At 41.6% G+C, this 22,505-nt stretch overlaps 2 long non-coding RNA genes across 3 annotated transcripts in view; one reads left to right on the forward strand and one right to left on the reverse strand.

Annotated features, from left to right (window-relative positions):
* Window positions 1-22,505, forward strand: part of LOC106032532 (uncharacterized) — a 65,860-nt gene that overhangs the window by 4,487 nt on the left and 38,868 nt on the right. Inside the window, exons 2-5 of the long non-coding RNA XR_001204912.3 lie at window positions 6,873-7,055; window positions 8,024-8,249; window positions 8,766-11,812; window positions 12,398-13,000. This is a non-coding gene — a long non-coding RNA (uncharacterized lncRNA). The remainder of the gene's footprint in view (window positions 1-6,872; window positions 7,056-8,023; window positions 8,250-8,765; window positions 11,813-12,397; window positions 13,001-22,505) is intronic.
* On the reverse strand, window positions 960-12,764 carry LOC106032533 (uncharacterized). Of its 2 annotated transcripts, none has more exons than XR_001204913.3 (3): window positions 12,641-12,764; window positions 8,949-9,056; window positions 960-1,620 (listed from the first exon to the last, which is right to left on the reverse strand). It is a non-coding gene; the product is annotated as an uncharacterized lncRNA (long non-coding RNA). The 2 variants fall into 2 exon arrangements; XR_007169085.2 differs by lacking the exon at window positions 960-1,620 and adding an exon at window positions 6,608-7,014.

The following is a 22,505-nucleotide window of genomic DNA, read 5'->3' on the forward strand; positions in this document are numbered from 1 at the left end:
AGTGAAACCTAGGATGCAGGATGTGGTAGCCAACAGCCAAGCTATGCAATAGGTTGAGTAGAGGAGTGAATTCTGTCATCACTCGTGATGCTGTCAGGCCGGGACTCTGTGGGGCAAGGACCTCTCCACAACGAAGGGTCTTGTGCATCACTTCTGGGCATGGCTCACAGAATGGGATCAAAGACACCCAGGTCCAAAGATCTGACAATGGGCACAACAATCCTGGAGGTGTTTCTGAGTGTGACTGCTTACCCCGCTCTGATTTTATGTTTGCCACATAGACAGGTACTAGATACATTGTTTCGTAGGACACAGTGAAACTCTAGGTTAAAAAATAAACAGAAATACAAGTATGGGAGTAGGGGAGGAAGAGATAGAAAAGCAAAATAAAAAAAGAACAGGACACAGAGGAGAATGTCGACAGGACCGCGTACAGTTGATATGGGGACTGAATCGAGGATGCAACTAGTGAAACTGTGGGAAGGGTCTGGTGCCAAAGGCCACCCACCAAAGGAAAAGAAACTCCCAAGATTCATGACATATCTCCATCTCTATCTGCACTCTATCTGCAACTATCTATGTGCCTACTAGACTCTACCTGCATCTGACAGCTTAATTTTCTGAGTACCATTTTGGCAGCAAACTGAAATTCCTCCCTTCCCATGTTCTGGGAAGAGCAACTACCCCCACACGGCACGAGGGGGAAAGCTGGAGGGGGGCACTGGGAAGGGCTCAGTAGCCATCCTGCTGCACAGTGAAGACTGCTCTTCAGCTAGGGCCCGTGTCAGACCCCATGAGCTCACACTTAGCATTCAGTGTTGTTCTTCTGCTCAGGACAGGACCTTCTGGTGGCTGTGTCTGCAGGACGGCCCCAATTTCCACCACTGTGGCAGTGCCTAGTACCTCTGGTGCTGCTGGTCTTAGTACGGCCCATGCTGAGGTGAGTGGATCACAGGCTCAGGGGTAACACCTCCCTCTCTATCACTGATACCATGCCATGCAAAAACATAATCTGTAGAAGTGAGAAATAAAAGGCTAGAAGGAGTAAGGGGAGACTGAGAGAGAGGCTGAGAAACGGAGGCAGTTGCAATTCTTCATTTATCCTTAGGTCAACACTGCCGAGGGCAAGGCCACAGCTCCTGTCAACAACAATAGCCAGGCCTAGGTGACAAGACAGTGTCAAAGAAAATGCAGCAGGTCCTGTGTGCAATTTCTGTAAATGCTCTTGGTTACACTTGTTACCATATATTCTTTGACAGCTGTCCTAGTGTACCTCTGGGTCCCTCGAAGCTCTCAGTTTTTGTGGTCTAGGGGGGTCAGAGCAGGCAGATTATGTGGGACGCTGTGTCTGGCCCTGCTGCCGTAATCACCTTGAGCAGCTGAGAGACTGCAGCAGGGAGTATTGTCTGGCCCCATCACATCTCTTTTTCTCTCTCACGTGCCACTCGTGTCACCCTTGTTTGTAAGAACTTCACATCACTGCACTGAGAAGCATGAGTGCAGCAGCACCACCACCTCTGCTCCTCTCCCAGCTTCATGCCTACTGTCGCTGAAGGACGTGGCAAGAAGGAAATGAGTTGCTGTATATCAGTGTTGTGCACGCTGCAATGTTGTGAGATCCTGTGGAATTAAGTGTGTGGGAAGACAAAAAAAAAAAAGTAAAATGCTATTTATTCTTCCTTGTACTTTAGTACTACTCAACATCTGCTAGCAATATTTAATCTAATGTCTGAAAGTGTGAGTTTAGATGCTATCAAATGGATGGTTCTGATCCTGGAAACCTCTTAAATACATAGCCCTGACATACATTAATTGCTTTCATTTAAGTAAGAAGATTATTCATTTATCATCAGGTAATTGATTTAAAAGTGTTTCCCCGTATGTTTACACTTGTCATGAATTGGTGTGCCCAAGGATTTAATCATTTAATAGAGTTAGTCATTTAATGAAATCTGATGGTCACTGCATTACACTAACACCTGATGATACTTACACAGTTCTTTCTGAGGAGGAACTGGATATCTCATTTCGTATACAGAAAAAAATAAAAATAATAATAATAAAAAAATCATTGCAGGGATTTCAGCTGATATTTTCTCACCAGATGCTTATACAGGGATTTTCCTGTGTGAAAGGTAGGCACTGGGCTGTGAGTGCACATGCAAAAGTACATATTCACAATACACATAATTTTACTAAATGAGTAATGATATGTTGCTGTCTTTGTGCTGTTACACAGATATTGGTTTGCAGCGTCTTAAGGCTTTTTTTTTTTTTTTTCTTGTGAAGCTCACTGTTCTTCATCAGTCTGGTTGATGGGTGGTGTTGTTATTGTTTATCCAGTGGATGCTGGTGGAATGGTGGAGATAGTCTCAGGGAAAATAATGAGCTCACACTTATGCTTTTAGACCAGCTGTGGAGAGAAGCTGCCAAGTGCCCAAAGCTCCTTTTGAAAACCAAATGCTGAAAAGCTTTTTACATTTTCATCTTACCGAGGTGACCAACAGGGTAATGCAATAAAATATACTGCATTTAGCCTTGTTCTTGTAAAACAACTTCTATTGATATGCAAGAATGTTTGAGAAGTCTTTCATTTGGCTTTGTACGTATCTTGGAGTAATTTGCAGGCCAGTAATAGGCAATCTTAGAGCAAGTATTTAGCAATAGATTTTAAAACTGATGAAGTAAAAATGCTTTGTAAATATATTGGCACCGGGAACTGCCTTTCTGACCAAATAGTTTATTGCCCATTTTATGTGGAGTTCTGTTTTAATTTAATGATTGATGACATTCATACCTTTAAAATCAGTCATATCAGGACGTCAGTCTTAGATGATAAAATGTTTACAGTTAAGGACATTTGTGCCTGAAATGTCATTGTCCCGTATTTGGTTTGGAAGTAATTCTGATGGTTGCAGAGAAGTGTTGTCAGTGCTCATGAGTATACTTCTGGGTTCCAGTTCTTTACCCATTTGCTTAATATTGTCTTAATTCATCTTGTAGTATATATATACCTGTGACACAATTGTAAATTAACAGTATGTTTGCTTGTGACAATTAATATTTCTGTGTAAGCACTATATTTTTTTTGCAGTGATACTTCATCTGTTGATATGTTCCATGTTCATTAAGTCCTAAACAAGTATGTTTTTTCCTTACTTACGGTGGAGCTACCTAGTTCTTTAGTGCTTCATAACAGCTGACAGAGCATTAATACTGGGGGAAACTGTGGAAGGACAGCTTTAATTCGGCAAACTGTTGACCCTCTACTACTTGGATATAAAGACATCTCCTCTTCCCCCTCCCTGTCATTGCCATCTTCCAAAAAAAAAGTGTTATAAACAACTCTTATTACTTGATGTGATTCCTGTTTTTAAATCAGACATCTTCTGTTTTTCCCCCAAACACCACAAATATGTTACTCAGCCTTTGAGACAATAGCTGTAATTTGGCTATAATTAGAATCTGATCAGAGCAGGGAGAATGGATGAATACAAAAGAAATCATCAAATTCCAGAAATGTGACACCATAGGACAAATCCTGCTTGCTTTGCTAATAGAAGCTGACTTGCATGGGTTAGATGAACATAATTTTAATCAAACAAGAAAAAGAGTCTAATAATAATATCAGCTGTTAGAGTCTAAAAGGAAAAAAAAAGAGCTGAAGTCTTTGAGTTAAAAAAAAATTCTTCAAAGGCGTATAAAGTATTTTGATTTAATCCTGCTAACATCTGCCTGTTTTGAATCCGAAAACAGCCTAATGTTTATCTAATACTCTTAGTACATTTTGTAATTAAACTAATTAAGGAAAACATCTTACAGCTTTTCCCTGGAAAGAACTCCCCCTCCCTCTTATAACAGAAACTGAAAATAATCTCTTTTGTTTGAAGGACAGATAAAATGAATTCCCTCTTTACGTGTATTTTTCAGCAAATGCCTTTCAATATTGGAGTCTCAAAAAGCAATTGAGTCCTATCCAGAGAAGGCAGAAACTGCTCCCCCTGAAACCTTTTTCCACAGAAGGAAAGTTTTTGATCTTAGGAGCTCTGCTTCCCCCCACTCTCGACTTCCAAAGTCCATAAAAATGCTTCTAAGCAAAATTAGCTTCCAAGTCCATAAAATTGCAATATATCATTTAAATCATGACTTTTATAGCATCCTTTTTTAGTACTGGAAAGGGGAAACCCATGAAATGGTGTGAAGACATTCTAGGCTTTGAAGATGGTTAGAGATATGATGGCATTTTCAGCACACCTTCTTATTGCCATGAAATGAAAAGTGCTTAGTTGATTAGCAGGCTGATCCAAGAGAATGAACTGCAATTAAAGTCAATGGCAGTTTTGCAGGAGTAAGGACTGCGTGAACAGCCATCCAGGGACTTCTTAACCGCTTTCTTAGGACTGGAGCAAAATCTCTACTTTTTTTTTTGTATTCCATCATCTTTTTCTTCCTCCCTACAGCCACTCCTGTTTAGAATAACTGAGTTCTGGTATTAAACAATTTTAACCACTCATATATATTTAAATAAAACAAATTTCCAAAGATTATTAGGCTTATTGGCCTAAATACAGTCTCTAATTTCATCTTCTGTACAGTGCTGATCCTCGTACATTTTAAGCCTGCTTCTAGAACAAGAAAAATAAGTGTTTGCAGGAGGATTGCAGCATGCTGGAAATAACATATTTCATGTTAACATCTAGGCAATACTGCCATTAAATGTTACTGAAATAAATGGTGTATTGAGCACCCACTTGCATATGCCTATGAACTTTCATATATAGTGAGAAGTATAAAAACATTTGTTTTCTGAGGCATCTGAAGGTGGCATGCTGGGTGATGTAAGGAAGCTCTGCAAGAATCCTCTTCCACCAGACTTCTGCTGTCTTCACGGGGTAAATACACACAGCCTAGTAAGTGTTGGCCCATGCCTGCTCTTGAGAAGTAGGGATCCCCATAGCTCCCCAGGGAAGCTTGTTGGCTGCAAGTCAGGAATTGCCTCATGCCTTTGCTCTCTGCTAGATCTGCTCCACTGAATGCTGAGTGCGTAATGGGTTGGACCAGGTATTCACCCACACCAGCTTGGAAGGGATTGGGGTAGGACCTGTGACGAATGTCAAGGTCTAGTTAGTGAATAGTTTTGTTCCCCACAGGAAACAGGGAGATACATTACATTAAAAGATGTAAAGGACAGTATTTTTGAAGGGAAGTGTGAAAAAATGTCAGTTACTATTTCCACAATTTTTTTAGTGACAACTCTAGAGTTAAAAGCTGTATCCTCACATACAAACTCTTACCTTCCAAAAACATATGGTCATGATCATTCAATGATCATTATTTCACATCACAGTAGCATGCAGTTATTTAGTGCATTGTGCAAGGGAATGGGAATGGCACTGTTAATTTTTCATCACTCTTTTATGGTTTAAAGGGCTGCAAGCAGAGGTGCAAGCAGCTCTGAGAATCGATCCTGTCAACTTAAAGTGATTTCTTCCATGCTAGAAGAATTAAATCAGGTTCAAAATGGTTTTGTGTAAGCATAATATAAACCAATAAATAGACCGACAAACCCTCTCTTTCTAGGGACCATTTCATATATTGGACAACCTTTTCATATATTGTTTCACCTAGCCAGGCCAGCTACAAAGAGGAATTGAATTTCCAGAGGCTGCCAAAAGTCTCTGCTCAGCAGACTCTTGTTAATTAGTCAGAAGGAACTTTCTCACTTGAACATAAAAAAAAAAAAAAAAAAAAGAAACCTAACAAGTATCCAAACCAGCATTGAACAAAGATGGGACATTGTACAAATCGCTTTTCTGGCAATTAGCAATATTTTGCTCATGCAGCTCTTGTCTTTACCAGAAATACTATCCATTGGCACTGTAACGACTTGTTAAGTAGAACCTATGAACAGTTAAGTGTTGGTTAGACTGGGAACAGTTTAGAGGTGTGTTTAGAGAGTTTAGGTGTGATTTTACTGTTCAAGTTCAGTGGATCATAGCATACAAAAGTCTGAGGTTTCTCCTCATGTTTCTGGAATCATTCCTGCTTTCCTGGCTGTTAATTATATCTCCCGGCTTCCATTCTTCTTTTCTTCTCTCCTTATATTTCTGATGTCAAACTGATTAGCCACTAAATTGCATTGCATTCAGGTAACAAGATCTTTGTTATTGATTTGCTCTGAAGGCTTTCTTTGACAGACAGACTGGCAGAATCCTTCATCCAGGTTAGGGAATAATCTATTTGAAGGTTTCTTCCAGATGTCACTACTATAGCAACAGCTTCTATAGTGTTAATGCTGATATTAAATAGGGTTCAGCCCAGCATTACCATCCAGCCATATGGCCCTGTTTTTTTCTAAACTTGAAAATCAGTTTGCTGCTTCTTCCATAGAGAAGGCTGCCTGTCTGTATATCTTTATTTCCACTACCTACTTCTTTAACACTCCCCCAAGCAGATTTTAACCCCCTGAAAAGACTGTTAGGAAAGGAGCCAAATTCTTGTTTCATTTTTAGATCTGACTAATCTTCTGCAAATTATAGAAATGCGTGATATTGTATAATTATTTTCCTGTTAAATTCAGTATTTCAGAGATTTGCTGCTTACTTTCAGTTGCTTCACCTCACATCTGTTTTCTACCTCTTGTTCACAAGAGTTCCAGCCCAACCTCCTTTGTCTTCTGATTTCCAGAAGCTCCCTAAATCTCCAGGAAATTTCAACCTCAGGTTTCCTCCCCCTGCTGGCAGAAACCTTCTGGGTATGTTCTCTCCCACCCCAAGACAGGCTTCTTTTCTCTTGTTTTCCTCTTTTTTCTTAAAGAATGAGGGACGACATTTTAGTGCACACCGTGACCCCATTTCACTTGTTTCAAATAGGATCCCTAAGCATGCTGCAGAACCAGTCCTGAAGATCTCCAGAGTCTCCTCTCTCCATCCCCGCTGGCCAGACCACAGCCAAGGATGTGAAGACACCCCACCAAAGCAGCAGGCAGCGGTAGGGTTGGTTCAGATACCTGCACTGAGGGACATGAGAGGATCTGTGACCACATAGCAAGGGAGGTCAGTCCAAGATTAGCTGGGCACTGGGGCTCAAGCTGGGTTGGGAGGACATCTTTACAAGGGTAGGCAGCAGCCTGGCAGGAGCGACGAAATGCATTTTCTCAGCTAGGCTCTGGGGCCAAAGATTCAAACCCAATGGTGGGAGTTATCTGAATGTAAGGATGTAAGGAAGGCTTTTTCTTCCTGTAAAACATTGCCCAACTGGTGAGGTACTTTATGGATAGTGTTGGAACGGATGGGAAGGATGGTCTTGTAATTGTGGGATTCAGTGGCAAATCAGGAAATCTGGGTTTAATAACCAACTGTGACACAGATTTCCTGTGTGACCTTCTCCAGATCACTTACTCACCCTATGACTCAAGTCCCAGTTTGTAATATGGGGCAGCAACCCTTCTTTTCTCACACTGTCCTGTCTATTTACACAGCTCATCTATGGGGCAGGTGTTTCCTTCAGCTACACGTAACATGTTGCTCCAAAGAGATCATTTTTAGTTTGGTTCCCTTCTCATAACTGATATTATTTTGATATTACTTTGGTTCATACAAATTGTCATGGGTCCGGCTATAATTATCTGCGTAACTGTTTTGACAATATGTTTTGTGGAAACGTAGCTTTGTGGACCCCCTTTTCATGTGAAATAACTGTATTTCTTTCAGAAGAGGAGTTCAAGTACAGTAATAAGAGAGGTGATCCCACTGATATATCACTAAGTAAAATCTGACGTGCAGATATAATGAAAACATGAGGCAGTTTAATAATGAAAAATGTATAGTCCTGAGCTAATGGCTGAAAAATGTTTAGTGAAGGATTACAGTGAAGTAGAAAACCACAAGAAAGAAATTCAGATAGATTAAACATTAGGAATTCATTTGTAAGTCCAGACAATCTATGGGCTGTAATGTACTTTTATGGTACAACAGGATGCAAAGAAATGGTTTTCTGAAAGACTTATTATCCTTCCTTTTAGGACTTCTGTAGTCTTCATCGAGCACTATGAATCTGCCTTTGAAACTCCTATCTAGCCTCAGGGTCCTTTGGTGCCATACCCACTGAGAGACGGGCACTGAACCAAAAGACCAAGGCTGAGTGATGGAGGATGCAAGTGCTGGCTACAGGCGGAGGGAGGACTTAGTATCAGTGAAGAAGACTTTGTGGCATCAAATGAATTGAGACCAGACTGAATTGACTCACAGGTGAGTCACGGCACCGAGTAGCACATTAGGACTGGCTGTGAAGGGCTGAGTTAGAGGACTGAAAACATGCTGAATACGTGTCCTATGTGGACAATGAGCAGTGCCTCCACATCCAGAAAACGGGGGACTGCATATACTGGAGAGCTGGAGGGCATCTCAGATCCACACTTATAGCTGGAAAATTTGACTTGCTTTGGTAAGAATTATTGCAGGTGGTTAGAGCGATCCCAGGTATTCAGAGAAGTGTAATGGATAACAAATGTAGATGCTTGTAGCAGAGCCAGAGTCTCATGGATTATGGCTCTCCTCCCAGGGGTTAAATAGGTGTAAGAATTAATTGAGTTATCCAAAGAGTAATTGGTGGCCCAGTATTGCATTAAAAAAAATCCAGAAGTTTAATGTGAAGTGGTGATTGCTACACAATCCCAAGGTGAGGAAAGTTTCCAGTAATCTCTCTCAACTTTTAGATCTTCCAGTATGAAGGCACCTTGGAAAATTTGTTATTTCTATTTTCAGCCTGACAGCATTCTGTTGAATTTCCACCTGGGAGGCATACTCCAAGAACATGCATGCTGGTGGAAGAAAATCAAGATCATTTATGGTTCTTCTATTAAAATGCCTTGTCTGTCACAGGCCAGGCTGCAGGGGATGATGCTGTGGGGCATTGGCTGTTCTTCCTGCGTATCCAGTGGTGCTTACCTGGGAAGTCACTGGAGTTCTCTGTTGTAGCTGTGTGTTTGAACCAAATATATTCAGGATTGTGGTAGACACTTCTTCTGTGTGAAGATTTGCACGAATGCCCTTTTCCTGTGGACATGAAAGCAATCCAACTTTTTCCCATCTCTGAAAAGACGCTTCCCTTTTTTCCATCAACTCACCAACGTGTAAGGGGAGATCTATTTGTGGCATGTCAACAATATTGCTTTTTCAATACCACCAAGTTGCAATTGGCCTTAGCACTCAGAGTAAAAGGACTTTTAGATACACATTACTGCTCTGCTACAAGGAGGAAAAGGTCTTATCAACTGCTTGTGAGAGATACCTTTTTTGTTTATTGAAAATGTTGATTCATCCTCTTTTACCTGTCTACAAGCATTGCCCTTTAGCTTATTGTGTATTTTGGGCTTTTTTAGCACTTCCAGAAAAAGATTCCTTCTTTACCTCAGTCAGCCCTTTTTATCATGCAAAAACAAGTTCTCAGCACTTCTCAGGCAGGGAAGCCCTCAGCTCTTCTTAGCCCATTTTGTGGGATGCTCTGAATAAGGTCCAGTGAGGGCTAGGGGCCAGTGGAACCAGCTCTGGAGGGTTAAGATCAGCTTTTATGTGCAGGAGAGGAGACCTGAGATGCAGGGCCTGTCAGTGAGCCTGCTGTCCCTACCCTTCTTCCTTTGCCTGAGTTGGGGTGTGTTGGCTCCCAGGGCTGGCACAGCTTCAGTTTTCGGGAGGCCAAGCTGAGAGCAGTCTGATGCTCCCCATTTGCTGATTGTGGCTTAAAGCCAGTTCTTCCCCCCACTGAACTCTTCTTCCCGTGCTGGCATTATGATACTATTAAACTGGTAAATTATCTCTAACAAAGTTGCTGCCCATCCCCTGGAGACATCTGGTGCATCTTAACTCACCTGAGTGTCCCCATCAAAGCCTCTAGGTCAAGCACGGTTGGGACCAGCTAGTTCATGCTTTTATCCTCTGGTTTTGTGGTCTGGGATTAACCTTTCTGATGCTTTCTCATTTTATAAAATGGATGCTTTTGCAGGACCTGTCATCTCTAAAGCTTTCAGAACATGCCCACCAATATTTTATCTGGGGAGCACAGTGAGCAGGGGAGATGCATTGCATCACCAAATTTTTGGGAACTTTGTAAACAATTTTCTGTGCAGTTTTCTGCTCAGTTTTCTACTTCAGTTTTCCAGTGTCTCTTTGTGCTTTTGCTTTTTTTTTTTTTTTTTTTTAATTTGTAGGGTTTATTTTAAGCAAACAGCTCCCAGAGCATAAAAATCAACATAAAATCTTTTAAGAGCTAGTTTACATTGACCAGCTGTCACAGAAAGAGAGAGAAATGTGTGGGATAGTGGTGGACAATATGTGTACAGAGGAAGGTAGGCATTTTAGAGTTGTTAAATCCTATTGCTAAGCCCAGGGCTTAACAGGCTTCACATTTTTTGCTCCAGGGTATCATGGTACAGTGAAAGCAAGCTGATGGGCTCCATTAGCATGAATGATAGCTTCCTTCTACACACAAGTCAATTTGCAGGTAAAGTTTTTTTCACACTGTCAAGAGATAAAGAAAGCCTTTCTGAAAATGTCCTGGAGCTGATCTTAGGGCGAGGGAGGGTCTCAGTTCAGTCAAAGCAAATGTTTGCTGACATTGTTCAGCTATTTTGGAAACTGTTAACCGTTGTTTTCAGCCTGACAAAATTAATAAGTGGATTCCCTGAAACAGAACATTAATCTCTGTCATCACCAGCTTCACTTCTTAAAACTTCAGACGTTTTTGTTAAATTCCTACTTTAATTTAAATAATAAAAAGATATCTTCACAAAGCACTATTCACACAATAAATGCTGCATGCACTTTAGATTTTTTTTTTTTAAAGATTAGAGCAGTTTTATATGTTCTCTTTGCAGTCTTTCTCTGGCTTCTTTTGCCACTTGGTTTGGTTGGGTATTTTGCCAACAAATAAAGTGGTAGAGGTGAGAGCACTTTTTTTTTTTAAAAAAAAAAAAGACTGTAAAAAGAAAGCAGACCATGGGTTAGGCTATAGCAATCTAAAGAAGACATTAATAGGGCCAGGCATGGAATACTTAAAGGATTAGATCCCAACACAGCACAAGCATTACTTGAAGCATATTTGTCTGTTAGGAAATACTTGATGTCACTATTTGTACTTTTAAAGATAAATTTCACCTGTATGCTCTAATGCATCAGAAGAGTTAGAGCACACATAAATAGCTGCCTAGAAAGGACACGTGAAAACTCTTAAGTGGCCATGCTGCTGTAAATACAGTGAAGTAAGGCACCTGCATATAATGTGCCCACAATTCTTTAACAAGCTGTGGTTAAAGTAGGTACTGTGGCAAAGATAGAAATGTAAATAAGATAAATTGCAATATGAGCAATCCAGAGAATGAGCGGCAGCACAGCGGTGAATTCTTGTTACATCCCAAGACAGAAAAGAAGAAAAAGGAAAAAAAAAAGTGGCCTGGTCGGAACATTGTGTTTGTGACTGATCTCTACTTGTTTTCCCTCAAAAACTTTCAGGATCCCTTTGGTAGCTTTGTGTTGCTCCTTTCATTGCAGCTCTGCATGGAGCAGTGGATGGTATTGATTTGAGTGAGGAGACTTAGCAGGACTCATGATACTATTACTCAGGCTGTCTGCATCCTTCTGTTTCCTGGGGTTTCACCCCCTAGGGCTTAATGTCATTAAAATTGCTGGAAATACTGCAAATAACAAGCGTAGCAGCACTTTCCAAAGACTGATAAGTTTGTCTGCCAACTTCTACAGGTCAGAGTGAAATTTTGGCCCCATGAAATCAGTGCTAACATCCTGCTAACTTCAAGAAGGTAAGAATTTTAGTTTTCATATTTATTGTTCTGTTAGAGCATGCCATTGCTGCCCATTCATGCTCCTTCATTTTCCATTTCATTACTGAAAGGAAACCCAGCCCTGGTTCATAAGGTACCAGGAACTAGAAGTGTACAAGGAAATTGGCAGGAACTGACTTTTGGTTTATGGGCAGACGGTCTGCATTTGTAATGAAGCTTGTTATAAGAACCTCCATGGCTTTATAAAAGTTCTGTTCTCTCTCCAAGGACATCACGGGTCTCTCTCATTTATGGGCATGGTGCAGCATGCCTTGTTCACTCAGTAATGTTTGCCATAGCCAGACATAACCTTTAATATTCATTTATTTGTGGGAGATAATACAACATGCGCCACTGTGGATTACTAAAGGAGGAGAGTTCTGATGAACAGTATTTCTGAAGTAAGTGTTTGCTTACATCTCTGACCTGCAAATTGCTGGAGGCTAGGAGAGTGTGGTTGTTGGGAAAGTGTACCAGGAAAACATTGCTGTACTTTTCCTTGTTTTGTACTCCTTCAAAATTATCTGCTTTTGGCCACTGTCCCCATGTTTTTCTCCCCTTTAGGTATGGGAGGCAGCCCATCCCTAACAGAGACTAAAACACAAAAACAAAACAAGAAAAAAAGAAGAAAAAAAAAGAAAAGAAAAAAAAAAAAGAGAATAGGTGAAGAGAATACATTGGAGAGGAAAAAAAAACAAGTGATCACAGGTGAGAAAAATGATAAAAGGTAGATATAGTGGAGAGTCAATAGGTTAAAAATAGGGAACCAGAAGGGGATGCTTGGCAGAGCACCCCAGCTGCACCCACCTCTCCCTTGAGGCACCCAAGTACCTGCTGGATGCTGACCTGTGGTACCCTGCAAGGAGACATGGCAGGGCCAGGCAGTGGAAACAGGACTTACTGTCTCTGCCTACCAAGCTACCAGGGACGCCAAATTAGCTCAGAATGCATGCTGGGCCTTCAATGCTCCTTATATTCTCCTGGTGGAGAGAGCTCTTAGCACATTGTGTCTGAGTGGGGTGGGTTGATGAGGCAATGGAATGAGAGGGCAAGAGCTCATAAAGGTGTTGCCAAGATGTGGTGTGGAGGTGGACACTCTGGGTACCGTGGTGTCTTCTAGAGCCATCTGCAAGGAGGCACCTGGCAGGGCCTGCAAACTTAGCTGAGGTAAGAGAAGACTGCAGGACTTATGGAGGTCTCAGAGGACTGTGGGGTTTAAGCAGGACCTGTAGCCCTGGAGCAGATGGGAACAAGGACAAAGCAGTAAGGGCATTCAGTGAGCTGGGCAAGTAGCATGGGATCCATCTGGCATTGCTGACTTAGAGTAGAGCTTCCAGGTTGTGAGGAAGTCCTCAGAGTTTGGACAGGTCTCATATAAGGCATCTCAAGTTGATGGTAAAGAGTTGTTATCTGTTTTGGAGCCAATGTAGATGGTGGGGGAAAGCACATATCACCTTGCTCCAAGCTGAACTACCCATGTTGTAGGCAAGTCACATCTACGTGAGTGGGACATGGGATATTGCTGGAGCTGAAAGACAAGACTGGGAGGGTTGACTTTTCCCTTTTCCCTTCCATCTTTAGCTCTATATAGGAGATGCAGTGCAGAGTAGAAGGAGCGGTGGGCAAGCTCTCAAGATGATCTGAGGGCCAGCCTACACCAAGCTTAAAGTCTGTGTGGTTATGGGGTGCAGCTGTGGGCACATCAGACCCTTGATGCTGCCAAGCGGAATATGGTGGTGACAGTTTGGGAGGTAGCGTCAGTTTTCGCCTGCTACTGCTCTGTTTCTCCTGGTCCGTGCAAAGGAAGAGAAGGCAGGGAAGGAGCTGCAGAACTGTGAGCTGCTCCAGCCAGCATGTCTAGGCCCTTATCCTATTTGGAGAAGACGAGGCAGGATGGGGAGGGTGACATTATTTTGGCCCCGTGCTGTAGACCCACACTTCTCTTAATCTATTTTAATTTGCTTGCTAAGTGCTGAGCAGTTTGAAGACCTTTTCTGTGCATTGTGAGCTTTCTGACACAGCAATGAAACTGGGAAGAGAAAGGAAAAAACACATTCCCCCCCCACCCCGGCCCTGCAAAAAAAAAAATAGTAATAATAATTAAAAGACAAAAAAAAAAAAAGACTGCAATAGAGGAGATGTGGGAGGTTTGTAATTCATCAAGAATTATCTGCTGAATAAGGAGTAGGAATCAAGAAGGAGTCACGTTATGTACAGCAAGCTGATGGTAGACTGGAATGCTTTGAAAGAACTGAGGCTGCCAGCAGCGTAAATTGCTCGGGTAGGAGACTCATAGCACTAATCTTCTGCAGCCCTGTCTTTCAAGCAGTTTTGCATCATTCTGAGGCAGGGATTAGGAATGCGTTCTTATTTCTAGTGCCTTTCACAGCACCACTCCACATCCCAGGAGAGCAGATTAGTCCGCATGCAACATTCTCTGTTTCCAAAACGTAGAGGGACTACGGAACAGCAAAACCAGATGGGGCTGATAGGGGATATAACAATCATAATGAGTGAAAAATGGACTCAAAGAGAACTTTGTCAAAGGTTAGAATGGTGCCGGTGCCAGATTGTGTCCAGTTTGTCATGATTTTCTAGGTGACATCCTAGGGAACTTCTGTCCTTTAGGACTCCTGGAAGTCCTGCTTTACATTTGATCCATCATAGCTTCTCCTTTCGTAAACACAAAGTAGTGGTTCAAGAGATTTTGCCAGCCTAAGCATATTTTTTTTTCTTTTTTTTTTTCTTTTTTTTTTTTATATCAGTGTTTAATGGGAAGAAATAATTCAGCAGAGAAAGAGAACATGGGAAGAGTGAGACTGAGAGTGTTTAGGAAAAAGTTGAGCGACTTAGACACTACCCTTTCTGATCTGTCCCATTTGAACTCTGAGGCACTTACTGTGTCTTGTGTAAGAAACTTATTCTCAGCACCAACTTCCTGGAAAAAAATAATAGCATTCTGCACTAAGAAAGCATACATATCATGCTTAAGACTGAAGCTGGCATTGATAGTGTGAGAAAAATCTCAATTAATTTTCTTCAGACAGGATCTTAGTTTCTCACAATAGCATTAGAGAAGATCTCTTTAATATATATTTTTTTTTCTGAGTAATTTGTGAAATTTACTTATAACTTTTGAAAATGAGGTAGTGTCCATTTTGGGAAGAAATGCTTGCTCAGATGCAAGCTTCTGACTGCCTGTCAAAGGTTAATTTTCAGGGTTAGTGGGGATTCTCTCTAGCCAAGCCTGGGACAAGGATGTAGTCAACCTTCCTCAGATGCAAGTGGCTCTGTTTTCTGCTGCAATCCCATGGAGTAGACAGTGGAAGGTCCACACTGTCAGAAGGAAAAGCTACGGAAAAGATGGACAGCTATATACTGGCAGAAGTCCCCTTTTGAGGGTCTTTCCGAAGGTCCTTACAAGTGCCATAGACATTGAGTCATTGACCTAATGGCTAGCTGCTGCTGAATTCAAAGCTGTAATGGGTCCATCTTCCTCCATTCTCTACAGCTCCTTCTATCCTCTCCTCTTCCCCAGGCCCTGGGTACATGGTTCCTTGCAGCAAAACCAGAGTTAGATGGGCTCAGCTTCCCCATCAGGGTCGCTGCTTCCGAAAGTACCGATTTGTGAGGAATTACACTACAGCCACTGATGCTGGAGGGAGGTCATTGCTCTCCCCACCCACCACACCAGGCTGATTGAAGAGCTTGACATCCTGCAAAAGGAAAATCCCTGCACTGAATAATATTTAATTCACTAGCATATCTGTTGCTATTATCTTTCAGCTATTATTCAGCTATTACCTTTCCGCGTAGGATTTTGGATTGGAGACTTCACAGTCCGGGTTACAGGTCCCAGGCATCACCAGAATGCATCTGGTATGTCTTCTGGGGGTTTGTACTTCTCCTGCAACTCTTGCATAGACAGTACACTTACACCAAAGCCACAGAAGTAGCCATCTCTCCACCCATTTCTCTCTGTTGAGTGGAGATACCTCAGTGAGTTGCACCATCCATACTCATGCCTAGCAGAAGGATGTTCCGAAACAGTCATCATCAGTGATCCTACTTGTTCTAACCCCAAGTCCAAAGCAAGCTGCCACTCACCTAGTTGTGGCCGCTCATCAGAATCCTGTTCACCTGCACCGAGTGATCCTTGAACTCTTGCTGTTTTTCTCAAGTTATTCAAATGAGATGCTTGGAATGGATAATGGGAGTTTTCCTCTCCCCCACACAGGTTCTCAGCAATTTAAATTTCAGCTGAAGAGGAAGTTATTAAAATGTGAAGATTAGAAGTGACCTAATTCTTACAGGGAAATTTAAACAAAGGTCTGAAACTTTGCCCATTCTGCACAGTTAAGATTTAATAAATAATCAGATGCTTATGTGACATGAGGACATATGTGCCCTTGGACTGAGAAACAGAACCGCATTTGAAATTAAATCTGTCAACTGCTATAAACATGATTTAAATGATGAAATTCAGTGTCTTCTCCAAGAAACTTTTGGAAGAAAATGAGACCATGTAAAGATGTTTGTTTAAGGCTCCTCAGACTTACCTTATCCTTTCTCTGAAGTATTTTCTTCTTTGAAATTTATAAATATAACAAACATATATTATTAAGGTTCATCTGCATGCACATTGAATAGAGAATGTAGTCCAAATACATCTTAATTAAATAATAAAAAAAAAGCACTAAAAATACTGTTTTAAGTTCTCTTCATCTTTCTTCCCCAGCCTCTCAGACAACTTGATGTGAGAAAATAGCATTTACAGACTGCTCTGCCTTTGCAGAGATCTTTGCTTGGATCTTTGGCTTCAAATCAACAAAAAGAAAAACCAAGCAAACAAATAAGCTCAGTCAGTCTGTCTGATTATCTAGGCACCTATCTGGGTTTTATAATCTTGCTGTCTTCATTGTTCGTATCTGACTATGCTCTACATAAAATCAGCAGTGACAGCACAGTCTACTGAATTCACCCTTTTCAGATACAGACTCAAAGTGATATTTTGGATTTTCATCTTCCCATGACTTCACTAGCAATTTTCCCTCTCTCTTTCTTTCTTTGTTTTTTCTTTTTTTCTCTCTCACACTTTGGAGAGCAAAGGTAGGCTAATGGAATACAGAAAGATATTCATTCCAAATCATTTTTTTTTTCTGGTGTGAAGAGTGATTTTACAGCATTTCCTAAAGACAGACAAGATCTAGACTCAGCTGATTTCCTCTAGAAGCACCGTGCTCGGTGGGCCCCCAGGCAGGGCTTGCATCACCTCCTGTTCCCACCACATTGCCCAGCCTCTGTCTCCTCTCTGCCACAGGCCCCCAGTTGGGCAATGTCACATGCTGAGATACCACTTAGAAAATTATAAAGTTGTCCTCTCTTCTTACATATACTTAAGATAATTCATTAGGTTAAATAGGTAGTTGGAAGTGATACAGTATACCTGTAAACTTACAGTTATTCAAATACCTTTCACCCTCTTAGAAACCTGCTGAAACCATTTAAACCTGAAATTACTAACTTGGAGTCTTTTTAGAATAAAATGACAAACAATTTCTGTTTCAGCTTAAATAAAGTCTTCAGTCATTTCTCAATATGTCTAATCTAGCTCAGGGTTAAATAAGTTAAATTCTACAGAAACCAACTACATTAAAAAAATAATCTCGATTCATTGTTCTGGTAAATCAGAATGATTCATATTCCTTATGAGCAGTCTTAATATGCGTTTAAAGTAAGTTACCAGCAACACATTCAAAGTATTTCACAAGGAAGCATGGGAACATTAGGATTCTTCTATTCCTACAGGTATTATCTCCAGCAAGAGAAACAAGTCCCTGTACAGGAGATTAAAAGTCTCCTTTTCCTTTAATGAAGCCTGTTGCTATTATCCCTTTACCTCTGCGACAATAATTTTATCTTTGCTTGTTTAGGATGGAGTTATATGATTCTCCTGTGGGCCACTTTCATCACCATCTGGTAATTATTTCAGCTGTGCTTAGGCACTTACACAGGATGGATATCTACATAGCTTGCATTTCTTCTCTCTTGCACACACTGCTGAGCGAAGCACAAACACAAATAACTTTAAAGATCTGATCTGACAGGCCCAATCCAATAAAGAGCACAGTTGCCCACAGGTTAAATGGCACGACACCCGCTGATGTCTGACTTCCCAAACAGAGCCCCAAACTGTGGGTGAAGGCTTTTAGCTGGCTGTTGAGTCTTTGGGGAAGATATGACATCTCAGAATAGGTTCCAAGATGCACTGACCTGCCTATTGCTGATACCCTGTACACAGCTGCCTGGAGTCAACCGAGGAGACATCTTGTACATCATGGTTTCTGGTCCTCCAGCTTGGTCCTCTGGTTGTGGAGGTGTCTGGCTCCCCCTGCTCTGGATCTGGCACTGTGTAAGGTGTAAACCGTCCTGTGATGGCTCTAACAGCTGACCAAAGACAGCTCTTTTGTTCTGAAATTCTGCATGAGGGATGAGATGCTGCGTGTCAGTGTTGAGTGTAGCTGTAAGGACCCTCTTCCTTACGTCTTCTTTATATCCTTCTCTATCAGTGATCATGAAACAGTCCTGGGAGCAGGGGCAAAAACCCACGTCTCCTCCCTCCTGACTCTAAGGATCAATGCTGTTCTCCCTTCTACTTGGGAAATCCCCAGACCTTACCTGCACTGTGATGGCTTCCAGGCACCTGAGTAGCTAGGATGACAGAGATATGTTTTAATCCCTTCCAGCAGAGCTAAAATGAACGTGGTTCTGTTCTTTGACTGAAGCTATTACACAGAATTGGGTGGAAGTGGAGGCAGAGTCCCATCTCCATAGCAAACACATCCCAAAAGGCTCCGACTTCCCTTTCCAGGCACGGGTCACTCCTGTAGCCCATCCATGAGCAGTTGACTTGGCTCATATCGGCTGTGCTGCAGGCACAAGGCCACCCAGCTTTCATTGTCAGGACAACCCTGGCATTGCACAGAGTCCTGGAGTTAAATGCCTCCAAGGTTTTGACCGGCAAAGCCCTTCCAGGGTTTTGATGGCAGCTGAACAGAAGTTTGTGGTTAGTCTTGGATGTGGGCTACGGCTTCAGGAGGACAGGAGCCAACATAACAGCTCAGGGCCACTGCTGGAGAAGGTCCTAATCAGACCGTCCCCATGCCCACTACTTCCCATCTACACCCGTATGCTTCTTCCTATGATTTTGTGCTGTTCATCAGACTCTCTGAACCGATACGACTTCTAGCCTAGCAGAAATTTTAGCTTGCAGGAGTAGCAGAAGCTGGTTGGGGCAGGACTAGGCAGCCTACCAGAGGACGGAGGAATGAGAGTGCTGTGAGCCATGGCCCACGTGGGGCTGCTGGCCGACAGCTCGGCTCGCAGCTGGAGGACTGGCTGAACTAGCGACTTCAGTTCCATCTCCATCCCCTGTTGTCCATTAAAGGCTTTTTGAATCTGGTTCAAGGTTCATTAAAAAAAAAAGAGTTGAAAATGGAACAGGGGTCCAACCCATGTAGTGCCCAAAGCATTTTATCTTGAATTATCTTCCTGTCTAGCCGTTCTGGAGACCCAGGCTGACTGAGGGCTGATGGAGTCTTCATCAATGTCTGGATTTTGAGAGTCAAATTCCCATTTGATAGAGATCAACATTGTTCTGTGTTGTGTGATTAACCTCCCCCATCATAAATGGGCTGTGATGATATGTACTAGCTGAGAATCTGCTTTTTATTCCTCTCTCAAGTTACATGGAAAAGTAAATTTGGTAATAACATCATCGTTCCTAGAATATAAGAGTGCATCTCACAGCTGGTAACCTCTGCTGGGGAAAGAAAAGGAATAGGACAGTGTGCGAGTCAGGACTGAAGAGACCTGGCAGGACTGGGGCAGCTGGAACAACTTACAAAGCATCTGCAGACGCACCACATATGTGGACCAGCACTCAGAAAAAAACAAGGTTGTTAATATCCTATACTGAGAGATAATTTAAAAGCCTCGCCATAAAGAGAAAAGTATTATCCTCAGAGCAGGAAAAGGTATTCCCAACTCTGTTAGTCTCTGCTCTTCTTGCTCAGATGCTGATCCCATGGCATGTCTCAAGCTCAAGTGTCGTGGAAGTGATTACGTGTGAATGTACCTTTTAGATCCGTCCTTATTCAGGGCCCCCGCTCCACCATGTGTGTCTGGAGCCACAATTAGCCTCCTACTTATGCAGAGGTTAAAATCTGGCCCTTAACCTCTTTCCATTTTAGTTAATCTTCCTGTGAAATGGGTTTAACAAATATAACTGGGATGTTATTTATATTAATACTTTTAATAACTTGATGAACTAATGTAAACAGGTACCTGTTATTAGCTTAAGTGCATTTATTTAACCCACCTTTTTTTTTCCCAAGGAGTTTTTCACTTTGGAAATGTAACTGCATTGTCAGGTTGTCAAATCCTCAGTATCAAACAAGATTTCCCAGTTAGTAAGAAGCCTGATGCCATAAAAAGAATTTAGTGTTTCAGGTCAGTGTGTCAGGACATAAGAGAATTAATGTTAGTACAAGGCTTCCTCGACAAGCTCTTTTAACTGCAAGACTTAATTGCTTAAAGAGTTTGCACTTGCAAACTAGAGTGTAAGTAGCAAGAACTTACAGCAAGAATGAATTGTCTCATTTGCCTTATGTTCTTGTACGTGTAAGGTTAGAGTGATTACAACATTGCAGTATTTTCACTTCCTTCTATGAGCACTTCTGGCTTCCTGCTTTTCAGCTGGTGGTCCACAGACCACTAGAGATCCCCAGACGTCTTCTCTGGGGGTCCGTGGGAGATAAGAGACAAACACCCAGTTGTGGCAGAATTTAAATTTGCTGCACGGGGATGCACTCTGCATCTTCTACGTGCGCGTCTTTTTCAGAAAAAATATAATGATATAAGGTTTATAGTGTAAAAGGACAAAAATGTATGAATTAGAGGCTAACATGAAGAAACAGTGCTCATACTCTGAAAGTAAAACAATAAACACAATACCATAACACAGGCTATTATTGTCACATTTGACTCCAAATGAAAGTAGCTTTGCGGTAAGTACGTGACACTTCTTACCAGTTCTGACGGCAAATTAATAATGTCTCCAGGAAGAAGAAGGGCTTCACTGCACTTGCAGCATTTAACAATCAGGTTGGCAAAAGAGAATTATTTGAAATCACCTTGCTACGACATGAGGCCTTGTCCAGAACAGAGTCACTACCTCATCTCTGGCTGAGAGCACTGGGTTGAATTATCAAAAGTTCAGAAAAGCAGCAATTTCCACAGGAAATTACATTGGAAATAGCCCACATAAAACATTGGCCGTGGCTACCAGGGCTAAAATCTTTCAGGGCATTTCCTTGTTTCTGAGCACAAGAGAAGTGGTTCAGATGTAAACCCAGCTCCATCTGCCTTTTGGGAAGGTACTGGTGTGTTTTAGCATGGCTCAGCTTCACTGTTGTCTACCTGCTGTGGGATTGGATCATGTGGTAGTTAAACATTGCCATGCTGTAGGGAAGCATGGAAGAAAAACCACCAAAAGGTCATCTGGGAAAGAAACCAAAGCTGAGTTCACTTTAGAAAGTCATTAGAAAGCAAATGAGGACACTAAACGGATGCAAGGGTGGGGGGAAAAAAAAGCGGAAGGATGATCTTGAAGAGCAAGCAGTGGAATTAGGACATTCTCCAGATGGACTTTGCAAGGATTAGGCCCTAAGGCCATAGTTAGCTAGACTGGCCTTGGAGGCTAAGCTTTCTCAGTAAGCTACTAGTACTTTTCCCCCTTAGGAATGTCTATCAGTTCTTTTTTTAGGTGACTGAAGTTATTTAAAGTTTTGGTGTTTATGATATGTCACATGTTAATGAACTGATTATTTAAGAACAAGCTGCAATATAAGGTCAGTTTTGAATTCAAGTGCTATATTCAATCAGAGCAATGGGAGAAGAGAAGTGTATTCCATTCGGATCTGAAGTTGGTAATCTTTTGGTGCTGCTCCTTGCCAGAGTGTGAACACGGGGAGCAACAGGCACGTGAGGAGACTGCTGTCTGGAGGATTGAAAGGCCCTGCTAGAAATGGACATTTAAAAACCCAGACGGTTCTGCACCCCATAATGGTTTCACAAGCATAGGCTGACAGTTGATCTTGTTGTCCCCCAATTTATAGCTTCAAACCAAACAGTTTAACAAAGGAAACAAAAGAAATAGTTTATTGGCATTATTAGAGGCTCCAGCTATTGATATGCAATGACACTGGTCACAGTGTAATTGAAACAATTCTCCTACAGCCAGCAAGGGGCCATTAGACCCTAATTAGAATTGGGTTCTATTTTCTGTTCCATCTAAATTTTAAGATTTACAAAGAAGCCACTTAAAAAAAAAGGCCTTTCTCCCATGTCCTTAGAGAGTATTTTACGGAGAGTGTTTTGTTTAGCAAAGGCCTGCTAGTTCTCATTTTTTGAAAGGAAAATTCTGTTGTAGAGCGACCCTAAACTTTGCATACATCTCCACTCATAAGAAATGGCATAGGAAAATTACCATAAATAAATATGTTTTTGACTTGGAAGTGGTGGTGTAACAGTTATTTCAATATTTGGGGGAAGTACAGAAAAAGATCTATTTTTTTTCTTTTCTTTTTTTTTTTTTCTTTTTTCAAAAAGC

The sequence above is a fragment of the Anser cygnoides genome, chromosome 3, assembly GCF_040182565.1.
Source record: "Anser cygnoides isolate HZ-2024a breed goose chromosome 3, Taihu_goose_T2T_genome, whole genome shotgun sequence".
Classification (NCBI taxonomy): domain Eukaryota; kingdom Metazoa; phylum Chordata; class Aves; order Anseriformes; family Anatidae; genus Anser; species Anser cygnoides.